The 14,834-nt window shown below is 45.2% G+C and overlaps 1 protein-coding gene across 3 annotated transcripts in view; it reads left to right on the top strand.

The window, feature by feature from the left end:
• Positions 1 to 6,482: 6,482 nt before the first annotated feature.
• The window catches only part of csf2rb (colony stimulating factor 2 receptor subunit beta), a 51,806-nt gene continuing 43,454 nt past the window's right edge, over positions 6,483 to 14,834 (top strand). Inside the window, exons 1-2 of one of the 3 annotated variants that reach the window (XM_067974578.1) lie at positions 6,483 to 6,789; positions 13,207 to 13,358. The gene's annotated coding sequence lies outside the window, so the exon portion shown is untranslated. Of the gene's footprint in view, positions 6,790 to 12,959; positions 13,359 to 14,834 lie in introns of those variants that run through there. The other 2 variants (XM_067974577.1, XM_067974576.1) reach the window with 2 other exon arrangements.

Below are 14,834 nucleotides of genomic sequence, written 5' to 3' on the forward strand. Positions count from 1 at the left end.
AAGAGCAATCCAGCTAGTTTCCCACTCCCCCGCCCTATCCCCGTAGCCCTGCAAATTTTTTCCTTTCAAGTTCTTATCCAGTTCCCTTTTGAAGGCCATGATTGAATCTGCCTCCACCACCCCCTCGGGCAGTGCATTCCAGATCCCAACCACTCGCTGTGTAAAAAAGTTTCTCCTCATGTCACCTTTGGCCCTTTTGCCAATCACCTTAAATCTATGTCCTCTGGTCCTTGACCCTTCCGCCAATGGGAACAGTTTCTCTCTATCTACTTTGTCTAGACCCTTCGTGATTTTGAATACCTCTATCAAATCTCCTCGCAACTGTTTCTGTTCCAAGGAGAACAACCCCAGCTTCTCCAGTCTATCCACGTAACTAAAGTCCCTCATCCCTGGAATCATTCTAGTAAATCTTTTCTGCACCCTCTCTAAGGCCTTCACATCTTTTCTAAAGTGCGGTGCCCAGAACTGGACACAATGTTCCAGTTGTGGCCGAATCAGTGTTTTATAAAGGTTCATCATAACTTCCATACTTTTGTACTCTACGCCTCTATATATAAAGCCCAGGATCCCGTATGCTTTTTTAACCGCTTTCTCAACCTGCCCTACCATCTTCAACCATTGTGCACATAGACCCCCTTGGTGTGGTGCGGTGGTGGAGTGATAATTGTGCCTGTTGAACTGTGTACTCGTGTCAGTCAGGAAAGGGGGATGGAAAACATGACCTCAACCACCTAGAAGGACAAGGGCAGCGGACGCAAGGGAACACCATCACCTGCAAGTTCCCCTCCAATTCACACACCATCCCGACTTGGACATACATCGGCCGTTCCTTCATCGTCACTGGCTTCAAAATCCTGGAACTCCCAACCTAACAGTGTCGCGGGAGCCCCTTCACCTCACGGATTGCAGCGGTTCAAGAAGAAGACCCACCACCGCCTTCTCAAGGGTGGGATGGGCAATAAATGCCGGCCTTGCCAGCGATGCCCGCATCCCAAGAATGAATCGGATAAAAAAAGGAGGAAAGATTGAGAGAGATGAGAGTTGTCATCCTGTGTTGGCCTTCAAGCAATGGAGGGTTAACTTATGGTGTGTTTATCTTTTCATGTTGGACCTTCACCAAACTTCTCACACCTCAGTGTCTGAGTTGTTTGGGACTTTACAGTGGTTGACAAGAAGGGTTACCTCTTGTTAGATTTTGTCCCGATTATAACCATATATTTACATATCTCTGACAAGGAGTGTGAACTGTCATTACCATTAACCACTTCCTCAAAACAGTCTTAATACCCTTCAATGTTCTTCTCCACTTATTTAGTCTCTTTTTTTTCCCTCTCCAATCTCTCTAGATTGTCCCGCCCATTGCCAAATGGGTAACTAATCCCTTTGCCGAAGCTTCTACCAGCTACTACGTAACACGCTGGACCAATAGGCTGCTCTCCCAATTTGTCATTCGTCTTGCCGCCTTATTACATTAAAAAAAAGAAAATCTTGGAAGTTACACATTGTCTTATCACGTGCCTCAAAGCACTTCACCTGCGATGAATTACTTTCAAGCGTGGTGACTACTGTTGTGCAGGCAAATATGGTGGCCATTTCGCACGCAGCAAGATCCCATAATAAAATGGAAGTAGGCTTCTTGCTGAGTTTCACAGGAACAGGAGTAGGCCATTCAGCCCCTCGAGCCTGTTCCACCATTCATGGCTGATCTGTATCAATCCAAGGTTGGGTTACTACATCTGGCCTCACTGTGTTGGCTTGAAATGGGAATGTACACACATTTATTGCCGTGTTTCCTACGTTACAGCAGCGACTTGAAAAGTACTTCATTGGCTGTAAAGCACTCTGGGACGTCCTGAGGTCATGAAAGGCGCTATATAAATGCAGGTCTTTCTTTCTATCTTTATAGATGGCATCACAGCCCAGCCCTATCCTATCCTCATACACAGAGTTCCCAGAAGACACCTCTTGAGGACAAGACACAGGCTCATGTTCGTCACGAGTAGCCGAAACCTGACTGATCTCCCCCACCCTCCCGCCCACCAAACCCAGGATTGCTGAGGGAGATACCAGCACTCCCAACTGCTGCTCTGGTTAAGTTCCGCCAACTCAGCATAGACCAAAAATTGCTAGAGGACTCTTTGAAAAATTGGGTCCACGAGTCTGCCCGTGCGGAAAATAGGAGTCGGAATGACTTCCAGGCAGACTCGTGGACCCAATTTTTTGTGTCGCTATTCCCAGCCAGTGCTGAACGTCTCCGCCACTGGCCAGCTGATTCATAATTAACAAAACTATTCTCTGTTTCTCTGTCGTGACAGGGCTGCACCCCAACCATTAATGTTGCTCCCATGTGCTGACTTCCCGTTTCGCTGGCCCTGCCTACAAGTTTCTTGCTCTGCGCTCTTGTTAAATGCTCTCGCGTCCATGCATTGCTAACAACAGTAACCACAACTTGCATTTATCTAGCGCTTTTCAGGTAGCGAAACGTCCCAAGGTGCTTCACGAGAGCGATTATCAAACAAAATTTGGACAGGTGACCAAAAGCTTGGTCAAAGAGGTAGGTTTTGAAGAGTCAGCAGCGAGTTATTCATAATACAGCAGCTTTCTGTTAATAGGAAAATGAAAAATATTAAACTTTACTTTTCGTTTCCAGTTCTGTCACCTAGGAGGCAACTTTTTATTCCTGTTCCTTTCATTTTTACGGTCTCTCGATCTGTCCTTTCATTTTGTTTCATTGTTACTCTTGTTCTATTGTGCGTTATTTCAGGGTTGTTGGAACTTTTTGTTATTATGGGTCATAGTTCATACCATGGAGCCTCAGAAGATTCCAAAAAACTTTGTCTACGCTTCCATTAATTTCTCTCAAGCTGTGGATATCAACAGATCTTGATATCCTGATTTAAGATATATCTACCAATATATATCCTGATTTAAGATATATCTACCAATGAGGCAACTTCCTGAAGAACGCCCCTTCCCAAACCTCCAGGCCCACATAATTCAAGGAAAACAAACCAGCGAATAAGGAATATGGGAGCAAACAGGAACTCTGTGTTCCTCCGACTCTGGCCTCTTGCGCCCCCCCACCTACTCCCTGCACCCCACCATTGGTGGCCGTGCCTTCGGCCGTCGAGGCCCTAAGCTCTGGAATTTCCTTTTTAAACCTCTCCGACTCTCCACCACCCTCTCCTCCTCTAAGACGCTCCATTTTGACCAAGTTTTTTAATCACCCCTCTTAAAATCTCTTCCTTTAGCTCGGCATCCATTTTGTCCGGTTACGCTTTTGTGAAGCTCCTTGGGACGCATTTCCATGTTAAAAGGTGCTATATAAATGCAAGTTATTGGTGTAGGACTGAGTTGCCAGGGCTCTGAGAGCTGGTTGCCATGGCTACAGCGGGCCTACGGTCTGCGGTTTGGATGTTCCTGCTCTGTGCTACCATTTGAATCTTTATTTTCTAATTTGGGTTTTGAACATAATTGGCCATGAGCTCCCTTGCGATTCCTCCGGTCTTGCATTGTAACTTCGGCCCGACAGGTCCATGCCAACGATTATGCTCCACACGAGCCTTCTCCCCTTTTTAATGTAGTATTACATCCCAAGGTGCTTCACAGAAGCGATTATCAAACAAAATTTGACATAAGGAGATATTAGGACAGGTGACCAAAAGCTTGGTCAAAGAGGTAGGTTTTAAGGAGCATCTTAAAGGAGGAGAGAGAGGCGGAGAGGTTTAGGGAGGGACTTCCAGGACTTAGGGCCCAGGCAGCTGAGACCCAGCATAGTAGTGGTAGCCGGTACTCCCACTAAGATGAGGCCTAGAGTAGACGACATTTTTAAAGAAAAATTCGGCCTGATCAGCCCCTTGGTCAGGGCCAATCGGGGGCCAGAGTCGGAGCTGAAGGACACGGCACTGTCAACCAAGCCTGAAATATGCGTTAGGGCCCCCCGATCTGCATAGCCAATGGGCCTAAGGTCTGTTTCTGCCCCAGACAACTATAGGGAGCCCTAACCAATATGGCATGCGGCGGACTGAGCACGTGCACGCCATATTGGACCCTTCACTGCCCGTTTTTCACGTTTTCTCGGCATGTAAGCTTGTCCAGGACAGACAAAGATTTAAAACGTAATTCAAGTTTAGAATAAGTAATCACTTTTAATTAAAATTTTGAATTTAATTAATTCGCAATCTGTGATTCTCTGATTCACTGCAGCTCTGATGGAAAAATCAATTCATTCATATTCTATCTCTTTTTTATTTCCCTCACTTTCTCAATTTTTCCCTTTGGTTTTGTTACTTTTCCTAACTCTTCCTTTTGGCATGTCACTCCATTCTTGTATCTCAATCACTCTCAGTGTCACTTTTTATCTCCTTCACCTTTGCCTGTCTGGGTTCCTTTTCATCTCTTTCTCCCCAGTACCAATTCTTCAAATATCATTCCCTCTCCCTCTGCCTCTATTTCTTTCTTTCAAACCTTTTCTCCTCCACATCAAGTCTCGTCAGCCGTGGCTCTGTGGGTAGCATCTCGCCTCTGAGTCAGAAAGTCATGGGTTTGAGTCCCACTCCGGAGACCTGACCACAAAATCTAGGCTAACACTTCAGTGCGGTACTGAGGGAGTGCCGTCTTTTGGATGAGACGTTAAACCAAGGCCCCATCTGCCCTCTCAGGTGGACTTAAGAGATACTTGAGCACAAAATCTAGGCTGATACTCCAGTGCAGTTCTGAGAGAGTGCTGCACTGTCAGAGGCGCCATCTTTCAGATGAGGCCCCATCTGCCCTCTCAGGTGGACTTAAAACATCCTACGGCACCAAGAGGAGCAGAGGAGTTATCCCCGGTGTCCTGGCCAATATTTATCCCTCAACCAACATCACATTGCTTTGTGGGGGACCTTACTGTTTGCAACTTTGCTGCCGTGCTTCCTGCACTTAAAAAGTACTTCATTACCTGGTCGTCCTGAGGTCGTGAAAGGCGCTATATAAATGCAAATCTTTCTTTCTTTTTGTTCTTTTCCTCCTTCTTTGTCTCTCTGTCCACAATTACTCCTGCTCCCTGCCTGGTTATGTGTATCTGTGTCTCTGTCTCTTTGCATGTGTCTCTCTCTGTGTCCTATGTCTCTCTCCGTCTCTCTCTGTCTGGCAACCAGTAGCCAGTGGTGTTCCGCAGGGATCGGTGCTGGGTCCCCAACTCTTTACAATCTATATTAATGATTTGGAGGAGGGGACCGAGTGTAACGTATCAAAGTTTGCAGATGATACAAAGATGGGAGGGAAAGTAGAGAGTGAGGAGGACATAAAAAACCTACAAGGGGATATAGACAGGCTGGGTGAGTGGGCGGAGATTTGGCAGATGCAATACAATATTGGAAAATGTGAGGTTATGCACTTTGGCAGGAAAAAACAAAGAGCAGGTTTTTATCTTAATGGCGAGAGACTGGAAAGTACTGCAGTACAAAGGGATCTGGGGGTCCTAGTGCAAGAAGATCAAAAGGTTAGTTTGCAGGTGCAGCAGGTGATCAAGAAGGCCAACGAAATGTTGGCTTTTATTGCTAGGGGGATAGAATATAAAAACAGGGAGGTATTGCTGCAGTTATATAAGGTATTGGTGAGACCGCACCTGGAATACTGCATACAGTTTTGGTCTCCATACTTAAGAAAAGACATACTTGCTCTCGAGGCAGTACAAAGAAGGTTCACTCGGTTAATCCCGGGGATGAGGGGGTGGACATATGAGGAGAGGTTGAGTAGATTGGGACTCTACTCATTGGAGTTCAGAAGATTGACAGGCGATCTTATTGAAACATAAGATTGTGAAGGGGCTTGATCGGGTGGATGCGGTAAGGATGTTCCCAAGGATGGGTGAAACTAGAACGAGGGGGCATAATCTTAGAATAAGGGGCTGCTCTTTCAAAACTGAGATGAGGAGAAACTTCTTCACTCAGAGGGTAGTAGGTCTGTGGAATTTGCTGCCCCAGGAAGCTGTGGAAGCTACATCATTAAATAAATTCAAAACAGAAATAGACAGTTTCCTAGAAGTAAAGGGAATTAGGGGTTATGGGGAGCGGGCAGGAAATTGGACATGAATTTAAATTTGAGGTTAGGATCAGATCAACCGTGATCTTATTGAATGGCGGAGCAGGCTCGAGGGGCCGATTGGCCTACTCCTGCTTCTATTTCTTATGTTCTTATGTTCCCTATGTCTCCATTTCTCTGGCTGTTCCTCAACCCACATTTGATCCTATTCCCTGACTGGTGAAGTGTCTTTGGCTCTGTCTCTCTCTCTCTCTGTCTTTCCCTCCATCTGTGTCTCTCCCTATGTCTCTGAGCCTCTGCCTCTCTTGCATTTCTCATCTGTTCCAGCCTCTACGACACTGCCTGTCACTCCACCCACATTCAGGGAACACCCTTTGGTCATATGTCACTGGTGTTTCTGCCAAACCCTTTCCTTGGAATTTCCCAACTTCTCAAAAAGTACAGTCAGTCCGTCTTATTTCCAGTAAGTCACATTGGCTTCATGTTTTTAATTAATTTTCTTCAGGAGAATTTTAAACTTCCCTACGAAGCCAGGGCTTTCAGACAAACCTAGTGAAAATCTACAGCCAAAACAAACTTCTAGCAAAACACACTTTCCAGTGTACAGGGAAAGGTTTTTATCTGCAAAAAGGCAAATTGGAGAACGCTGACAAAACTTCCAGCCACTCAGTGACATACAGAGGCGGAATTAAAGAGAAATCAGTCGTCTGGCTGATCACCACAAACACATTTGTAGAAGTAAAAGCCCCAAAGTGAGACTGGAAGGTAAGCATTTTTCGATTTGTTTCAGCTTTCAACTTGAAGAGTTTTAACATTAAAGAGAAATCTGTTTTGTTCGCTTATGTTTGGTTTCCTCGTTTAAACTCTGTACAGTATCACTAGCTGACCAGATTTCTTTCGAGTATTTTCAGAGCATAATGTGCCAATAACAGTGCATTGGTTAAAGAATAATGTTTAAATTTAAATAATAGAACCGAGGGGTGAAAGGGGCAACAGAGTGGCTGCATATGTTTTTTAATGTTTAATAGTGTAGGGGCTAATAAATGAAATTATAATAAACTAGGGGCCAAAAATACATGATAGAGACCAAAAAATCCAATAGGGAATTCAGGAGAAACTTCTTTACCCAGAGAGAGGTGAGAATGTGAATAACATAGATGCATTTAAGGGGAAGCTGGATAGGTACATGAGGGAGAAAGGAATAGAAGGATATGCTGATAGGGTTAGATGAAGAGGGATGGGAGGAGGCTCGTGTGGAGCATAAACACCAGCATAGACCAGTTGGGCCGAATGGCCTGTTTCTGTGCTGTAAATTCGATGTAATGTTACAATAATAAACCTATTCCTGATGTATCTGTGGTTTTATTATTGTAAAATGAGTGCTTTTAGTGCTGCAGTGCTTATTTTTGAATTGTTTCGAAAATAATTCAATTTACGTGGCAACTGATTTTGAAACGCTTACTGTGATTATCATGAGCAAAGTAGACATAATGAAAGAGAGACTCTGTATTCATATAACGTCTGTCCCATGCTCAGGATGTCCAAAGTGCTTCGCAGCCAATGAATTACTGGTGATTATGTAGTGACTGTTGTTTTGTAGGCAAATGAGGCAGCCGATTTGCACACAGCAAGATCCCACAAACAGCCAGCTAATCTGTTCTTGGTGGATTTGGTTGAGGGATACATGTTGGCTAGATAGGTATAAACGCCGGCATAGACCAGTTGGGCCGAATGGCCTGTTTCTGTGCTGTAAATTCCCCAGCTGTCAGGAACATCCTCCCTGCATCCAGTCTGTCTAGTCCTGTTAGAATTTTAGATGTTTCGATGAGATCACCTCTCATTCTTCTAAACTCTAGTGAATATAGGCCTAGTCGACCCAATCTCTCCTCATACATCAGTCCTGCCATCCCAGGAATCAGTCTGGTAAATTCGATGGAATTCTATGTAATATTACAATAATAAAGCTACTCCTGATGTATCTTCCTGCAGTTATACATCTTACTGCAGTTATACAGGGCCTTGGTGAGACCACATCAGGAGTATTGTGTGCAGTTTTGGTCTCCTTATCTGAGGAAGGATGTCCTTGCCATGGAGGGAGTGCAACGAAGGTTTACCAGACTGATTCCTGGGATGGCAGGACTGACGTATGAGGAGAGATTGGGTCGACTAGGCCTATATTCACTAGAGTTTAGAAGAATGAGAGGTGATCTCATCGAAACATATAAAATTCTAACAGGACTAGACAGACTAAATGCAGGGAGGATGTTCCCAGTGGCTGGGGAGTCCAGAACCAGGGGTCACAGTCTCAGGATACGGGGTATGCCATTTAGAACTGAGATGAGGAGAAATTTCTTCACTCAGAGGGTGGTGAACCTGTGGAATTCTCTACCACAGAAGACAGTGGAGGCCAAGTCATTAGATGTACTCAAGAAGGAGATGGATATATTTCTTAATGCTGAAGGGATCAAAGGATATGGGGAAAAAGTGGGAACAGGGTACTGAGTTAGACGATCTGCCATGATCATTTTGAATGGCGGAGCAGGCCCGAAGGGCCGAATGGCCTACTCTTGCTCCTATTTTCTATGTTTCTATGTTTCTATCTGTGGCTTTATCATTGTAAAATTAGTCTTTTTTAGTGCTGCAGGTAGGTAGGGGTTGGATGCCTGATGGGCGGCCTTTCAATCAAGAGCTAATGGCATCATTGTCACATTATAAAAGTCTGCGGAACGCCAAGAATGAGAACCAGATAAACCGAGAGAAACTGCGGGTCATTCAGAACTTGAAAGAGAACCGTAGGCAGAGACCATTGATCCAGAGAGGGCTGGATGAATTTTGCAAGATGAATCCTATCTCCTCACTGGAATAGGTTCCCCACACAAGGAAAACCAGCGCAGGGAGCCGAGCCAATCGCATGACTATTCCGGGGGGGAGTGGTGGGAAATCTATTGAAGGGCTGCTACTGATCGTGAAAAGGGAGCAGATATTTTTGTTCTGGATTCTGTTCCGCAGGAAAAGTTGGCAGCGCCATGGCGGAAGACACTGGGGTCGATCTTGACTAAGTGTAAAATGGATGGCAGCGAGTCGACATTTCGTTTTACATCGCTCCCCGATTTTTACTTCCATTGTGGAATGTAATGTCAAACGGGCCGCTGACTCGCCATCACCCGTTTTACACTCTCACACCAAGTCAAGATCGATCCCGCCGTGTACAGCAACAAAAAAAAACAACTTGCATTTATATAGCGCCTTTAATTTGGTAAAATGTCCCAAGGTGCTTCACAGGAGCGATTACCAAACAAAATTTGACACCGAGCCACATGAGGTATTAGGACAGGTGACCAAAAGCTTGGTCAAAAGAGGTAGGTTTTAAGGAGCGTCTTAAAGGAGGAGAGAGAGGCGGAGAGGTTCAGGGAGGGAATTCCAGAGCTTAGGGCCTAGGCAGCTGAAAGCACGGCCGCCAATGGTGGAACGATGAAAATCGGGGATGCTCAAGAGGCCAGAATTGGAGGAGCGCAGAGATCAGAGGGGGGATTGTGGGGCTAGAAGGGGTTACAGAGATCGGGAGGGGTGAGGCCGTGGAGGGATTTGAAAAGGATGAGAATTTTAAAATCGAGATGTTGCCTGTAATTGTGGAAAACGCCATGTGGATGCCTTGAAGGTCCTGCTGCATGAGGTGCAGTAAAGGAGAATGGCTCTCGTTTGGAGCTGAATGCCATCCTACTCTGAGAGCAGAGGTTCGAGCTCCTTGGACCGAGGTTAAGCTGAGAGAGAACGAAGTAGTTCAGGTCCATAGGACCTGAGAGTGGGGGACGTCTTGTGGCATCAGGAGGAGTGCTAGTGTAAGCGGACCCACCTTTTACATGTATTCACATGTTTTGGGCCATAGCTTTGCCCATAAGCCAAAACAAAAAACTGTGAGCAGCAGCAACGTCAAGGGGGAAAAAAATGCAAGATATGCTGGCAAGCTTGGCCTCTGCTCTCCTCACTCTTTTATTTCATGAAGCGACTTTCCTATAGGGCAAATGAGTAACTTTCACTGTAACACAACATTGCTGAGAACCAATACTGCCTCCAAACCTGTTACAGAGTCTACAGCACAGAAACAGGCCATCCGGCCCAACTGGTCAATGCTGGCGTTTATGCTCCACACGAGCCTCCTCCCACCTTACTTCATCTAACCCTATCAGCATAACCTTCTATTCCTTTCTCCCTCGTGCTTATCTAATTTGCCCTTAAATGCATCTATGCTATTCACCTCAACCACTCCATGTGGTAGCAAGTTCCACATTCTTACCACTCTCTTAAAAACTGGTCAAGAAGTTTCTCCTGAATGGCCTATTGGATTTATTAGTGACTATGTTATATTTATGACCCCTAGTTTTGGATTACTGACTATTTTATATTTCTCCCACGATTTTATATCTTGTATTTATATTGTGGGAGCACAAGTCAGCCTCCTTCCTACTCTGAGAGGCTCAAAGTGACTGAAAGTAGCCAGTGCTATCTTATTCCTACCCAGTCCAAAGCAATACTGATTTATTTTTCTAGTTGTTTGGGTGCTCTGTCCATTGGCCATTCTTATGTGTGCTTCCAAGAAAAGACTGCTCATAGCCGCCATGCGGGATGTGCACTGTCAAGGGACCACCCGATGTCAAAGAGTTGTCAGGATTTGAGGAGACAGCCCAGATCATTTCTCATCCAGAGTCTGTTGAGCACCTGAGGACAGAGGGACCAACTCCAGATACAACTTTCCTCATAAACTGTAGCTGCTGAGATTTTAGGCCTCCAGCTCATGTCGGTGCCGGTCTGGGCAGGCTGAGGGATTGGCTCGAGAGGTCCATGTTGGCGGGCTACTCAGTGGAGCCCTTCGGTCTGCCTGTCACGCAGTTGATTAGTGGCATTCATCGCCAAACGAGGACCATTCTCCTTTGCTGCACCTCCTGCAGCAGGGCCTCCAAGAAGTGGTGCACGTCAGGAGAAGGGACAGATGACCATGCGTCTGTCCAGCCCAGCAAGCACCTCAAGGGATTGGAGGAGTGCCAGTTAGCGGGCAGATGAAGCCTTGGAACTTCAAGCCTACTGCCTTAAACTCATTGCTAGACACTTTTTTTTAAACATTATTATATAGTCTCCAGTTATACTTTGAGGTTTTAGATAAAGAAAAACTTTCAAGATCTCAGGACATCCCAAAGCGCTTTACAGCCAATGAAGTATTTTTGAAGTCACTGTTGTAATGTAGGAAACGCAGCAGCCAATTTGCGCACAGCAAGCTCCCACAAACAGCAATGCGATAATGATCAGATAATCTGTTTTAGTGATGTTGGCTGAGGGATAAATATTGGCCAGGACACCGGGGAGAACTCCCCTGCTCTTTTAAATAGTGCCGTGGGATCTTTTACGTCCACTCCTGAGAGAGCATACAGGGTCTCAGTTTAACGTCTCATCCGAAAGACGGCACCTCCGACAGTGCAGCACTCCCTCAGTACTGCACCGGGAGTGCCAGCCTCGATTTTGTGCTCAAGTCTCTGGAGTGGGGTTTGAGCACTGTTGCCTCTTCTGACTCACAGGCGAGAGAGCTACCCACTGAGCCAGAGCTGACACTACAATCGTGCAATTTGCTGTTCGAGATTTTCTGAGACAACAGCTGAAGGGATTTCACATCACCCGAAAACTGAGAAGAGGTCGTATCCTGCTTTTTAAAATGCTGAGGGGAATGAATTGTATAAACGCCAGTCGATTATTTAAATTGAAATACAATGAGAGAAGCTAAAATATTGTAGGATCCTGCATGACCCCATGATTTACTCATAAGAAATAAAGAAGGAAAAGACCTCGCCTTTATATAGCACTTTATTAAGTCTTCAAACACCTCAGAGTGCCTCACATACCTTTTGGAGTGCAGTGACGTGTCGGCAAAAAATGATAAATTAAACAAATATATGGATGAATATCAAAGGATAAGTACTTTCTGCTGTAATGTATAATATAATCTGCATTACATAATGTCCTTTTCAGATGTAGTGCAATGACCGTCCTCTCTACCTCCCTCTCCTCCTTTAAGACGCTCTTCTTTGACTAAGCTTTTGCTCCCCTTATGTGGCTCAGTCTCAAATTTTGTTTGATAATCGCTCCTGTGAAGCGCCTTGAATCTTCTTCATTAAAGTCGCTATATAAATGCAAGTTATGATCCGGCCAGCATGTTGTGGGGCTTGATGGACAGGCTGGCCTTTTCCTGCCTGTCAACTTTGTACGTTCAATGTAAAAAATATTCTATTTATTTGACTTCTAAAATCACGTTACTGTTGTCCTTGGATTTCCAGCCTCACTTTTATTTCTGTATTGTTTCTGCAGACACCCAACCACAGTTAAAAAATGTGGGGTTCCCAGTAGCAGAATAGTCTGTGACCTGTTAGATGATTTCAAACTGGATGGTGGGGGTGGAATTGTTACTAGTATCCCTGGATTTTGGAGGAGATAAAAAAAAATTAATTTCCTGCTCCTGGTTGCTGACCAATTAGAGAGTGTCCATGTGTGTAGCCAGGAGAAGATGGGGGTGAGGCTTCTACAGTGGAATACCCTATCCGGGCTCACAATCGTAAGAGAACCACTTGGGAAAGGCACTGGAGGCCCATTGGATTCCGTGTTTCAACACGAGTTCCAACTTGGAAATATATCGCCGTTCCTTCATCGTCACTGGGTCAAAATCCTGGAACTCCCTTCCTAACAGCACTGTGGGAGAACCTTCACCACACGGACTGCAGCGGTTCAAGAAGGCGGCTCACCACCGCCTTCTCAGGGGCAATTAGGGACGGGCGTTAAATGCCGGCCTCGCCAGCAACGCCCACATCCCATGAACGAATAAAAAAAAAATGAGTCGATATGTAAATCAGAGCAGGTGAGAGCAGCCAACAAAAATTCTCAGGTCACACATGCAGTAGTGGAAACTGTCAAAGAGGGGGAAAGAGAGAGAAGTGGGATAGTCTCGGAGCAATTGTGTGCTGGATCACTGCCAGCTTTCCAGGAGGATGGTGTTGTAATATTTGCCTCACCCAATGGCCCTCCCCTTCCCTGAGGTTCATTTATTTATACAGTCAAAGCTTAGGCTGTGTTAGCAAAGTGGAGAAGGATGTTGTACAAGGGACTGTTTTAATTGCTCGTTCCAGGAAATCTTTTTCGTCCTAGCTGTCGTCGATATGTCGATGAATTTGTGCAGTAATTCACTTTGAGAAAACCTGATGCAAAGTCTGATGTACCTCAAGTCCTACATCATAACAGCAATGTTATCCTGCATCTGCATCTTAAAGTGATTGTAAAATCAACACGGCATCAGAATGGTAAGAAAACACGCAATCGTATGTTTGTGTTAGGAATAGAAATGGATAGGGGTGATCCCACAATCTCCGACTCCCAGCGGGCAGCAGGAACTGTGGGGTCGGGGCTACATATGTTGTAACCTTATCTCTAGCCCGTTCTCCCTGTCAGCTTGCTTTCCCTACTGGTAACGCAGGAACCAGAATCGCCCTTGAAGTCTCTTAGTGCGGTAAGGCGGTGATCGGTCTCGGGATGTGGATACAAACCATCTCAATTAAGCGACTGACTTTTAATTCACTCCATTCTAGCGAGGAGTTCTTAGTCCCAACCCCTAGCCAAGCACTCATATCTTGTGTGACTTTTAAACCAGCGCCTCGGTTGAGACAATAGTATTGTCAGGAACGAGAAAGGAATAGAAGGACACATTGGCAGGGTGAGATGAAGTAAGGTGGGAGGAGGCTCGTGTGGAGCAGAAACACTAGCATGGATCTTGTGGGCCGAGTGGCCTGTTTTTGTGCTGTAAAATTCGATCTAATCCTCAATGTTTGATGCCTCTGTACTCGCGTTCTCTTGTTTGGTCCTTTTAAGGGGTGTGACCAAGAGGCAAGCTTTCCTCTGCTTGCTATATGTCGGTAGTATTAAATATAGCAGAAAGATGTTCATATTTTAGATTGAATAGAAATAATGATAATTGGAGATCTATCCAATGTCCCTAACAATTAGAGGAAAGCATTTTCCTTCCTTCTCAATCAATATCTGAACTAAGGGAATTCAGCTCACGACTAGCCAGTGGCTAAATCTGGAAATCTTTCTCCACAGATGCTGCCTGACTTGCTGAGTGTTTCCAGCATTTTCTGCTTTTATTAGCCAGTGGCTAACTTATGTTCTATTGACAAACCTAGACAAAAAAAGGGACAAAGGCCCGTACCACAGGACTGCACCAAAGCTGAACAGTCAGAGAGAAGATGAGGCGAGAGGGGATGATAAAAAATAACAGTTAAAAAAAGAACGAGACGGAGTGAGAATGTTGAGAATGTCTGGCGTCCGCCTCAGGACCATAGAACATCTCTGTGGGACTTGGGCTGTCTAAGAAATGTCGTTGTGTAGTGTCCCAAGCAACCTACCCCTGGTTACTACTTTCCAGTGTTAGCTGAACTGAGAGAACAAAGGAGAGTCATTTTGAAAATAACATAATTGTGTAACACTTGACTTCAGTGATAGCGCAAAAGGGACGATGGTGAATGGCTCTCCGCCCCGCTCTCTTTTCCACTCATGTCAATTTCACCCCCTCTGCCTCTCTCTAAATCCAATTATTCCTTGTTCCTCTCTCAGATTTCCCACTGGATCTGACCCTATTGCAGTTCTCACCACCCTCCACTGACCAGCAGCTCATCTCATACCAAAAAGTGAATTTTGTCTTATCTCTCTATTAAAGGTGGACTTTATTATTTTTTTTTGTGTGATTCACGTCCTCTGGTTGAAGGTCGAGTGAACATTGT

Source organism: Heptranchias perlo, chromosome 40, assembly GCF_035084215.1.
Source record: "Heptranchias perlo isolate sHepPer1 chromosome 40, sHepPer1.hap1, whole genome shotgun sequence".
Lineage (NCBI taxonomy): Eukaryota > Metazoa > Chordata > Chondrichthyes > Hexanchiformes > Hexanchidae > Heptranchias > Heptranchias perlo.